Here is a 1,797-nt window from a genome sequence, read left to right on the forward strand (position 1 = left end):
TTAAAAATATTTCGCATGGCACTCCTAGTTCCTGCGCCTCCATATACTTGTCCAGATTTATTGAAATACTAAGGTGCGCGAGCAAAAAAACCGAAAAATACAAGACAGAAAATACAGTAACTGTAGGGACAGTTATTCGTCGCGGCGGCTAGGCGCTCACGCCGCATTACAATTCAACTAAAGACGCGCGCGCACGGTACGCATCGGCATCGCTGTGAAACGGGCCTTACCTGCCGACCGCTCAGCAGAATTGAATAATAATAATTAATATTTCCGACCTCGGAGCGTTTGTTGATCTCCGCGGAGCGCGCGCGTTGCTCGGGCCTGGGGCTTCGTTGCCTGCGCATTACTCTCGCGTGACACCGCCCCACACATTCCCGTCCAGCCGGCTGGCGCAACGGCAATATCGTAAATATTTATTATAAATTCTTATTATTTGTGTCCAACATAATTCGTACCATTATTAACCGCTAGATGTCATAATTGCATAGATATCAATTATCTGTACATGGTACATAGACATATTAATAATAAATATTATTAATATGTCTATGACATGGTACCATGTTTTCTCTCTCTTACGAGAGTTTTACTTTCCTTGTCACACAGAAGATCTGTGCGAGTGAGAACCATCGTTTCTCTCTCCGTTATGTTGGCAGAAACAGTGTATGTAGAATGAAATAAGGAATGCCGTATCCATATGTTTAATATCTACGACGGACACACGCACATACACGACCGCAGTATCACGAAGTAGTGGTCGTCGCCGTCGACATCAACGCGCGCCGCCCACTTCCGAGAACGGCGCACTGAACACACGCGCCGCGGTGTCCAACGATGCCGCCGAGCTCCCCCCGTCACGCACCTCTGTTGTTGATTATCGGCCAGCGATCGGCCATACGCGTACACACATAATAATATATTTTTGTTGCTCGCACGTCGCGACCTCGTGAGCATTCGAATGGCTTTCGTCCGTTCGTGCGGATCCAGATGATTCGAATGCACGCGGTGATCCTTTGAGCACGACTGAAACACCGATCGGTTAGCCATGCGAGTCTATTCGACCTATTCGCCGAACGCTGACGAATACTTCCGAACGCTCGTGAACGTCGCCGTCGTCTAAACGCGCTCGGCCCAGTGCCACAACATCCGCGGGGGCAACCGGGGCAATGCCCCTGTAGAGGGCCGCTAATTGTTGGATCAGGGGGCCCCGACGGCGCCCAGCATCTATTTCAAATTTTTAAATAATTTCATTATAATCTAATGTTTAAATGAAGTAAAATATTTAAATTTTATAATTTATTATGCTAAGTATCTCATTTGTTGTCAAAGAACTATTTATCCATAACAATAACTATATTTATCTATAAAATTATATTATCATAGTATTTTATTGTTATTGAGCTACATTTATGTGAAAACGAAAGCTTTTATGGAAAGCTTTAACTAATATTAATTATAATTTAAAAAAGGTGGGTAAGTGTATGTCGCTCTGCTGTACAGTAGGTTACAAGTGGGTCACTGTATAATGGATAGTATTAAATTTGAATTCAATGATATAATATCACTGGATAAGAAAAACGATTCTGAGTGGAGACGGTTTGTCAGTCTAGGTATTAGACATACTTATTAAAGGTATACTTATCTATAGTATTAAAAAAAAAATTGACCTATACTAGGTATTAATAATAAATTCCAAATTAATCATATCACAATATCAATCAGGTAACGCGTTATACATCAACAACAAACCGATATAGATATATAATAGTATACTTTAGGAGTTTCAGTACCCAC

The sequence above is a fragment of the Acyrthosiphon pisum genome, chromosome X (genome assembly GCF_005508785.2).
Source record: "Acyrthosiphon pisum isolate AL4f chromosome X, pea_aphid_22Mar2018_4r6ur, whole genome shotgun sequence".
NCBI classification, from domain to species: Eukaryota; Metazoa; Arthropoda; class Insecta; order Hemiptera; family Aphididae; genus Acyrthosiphon; species Acyrthosiphon pisum.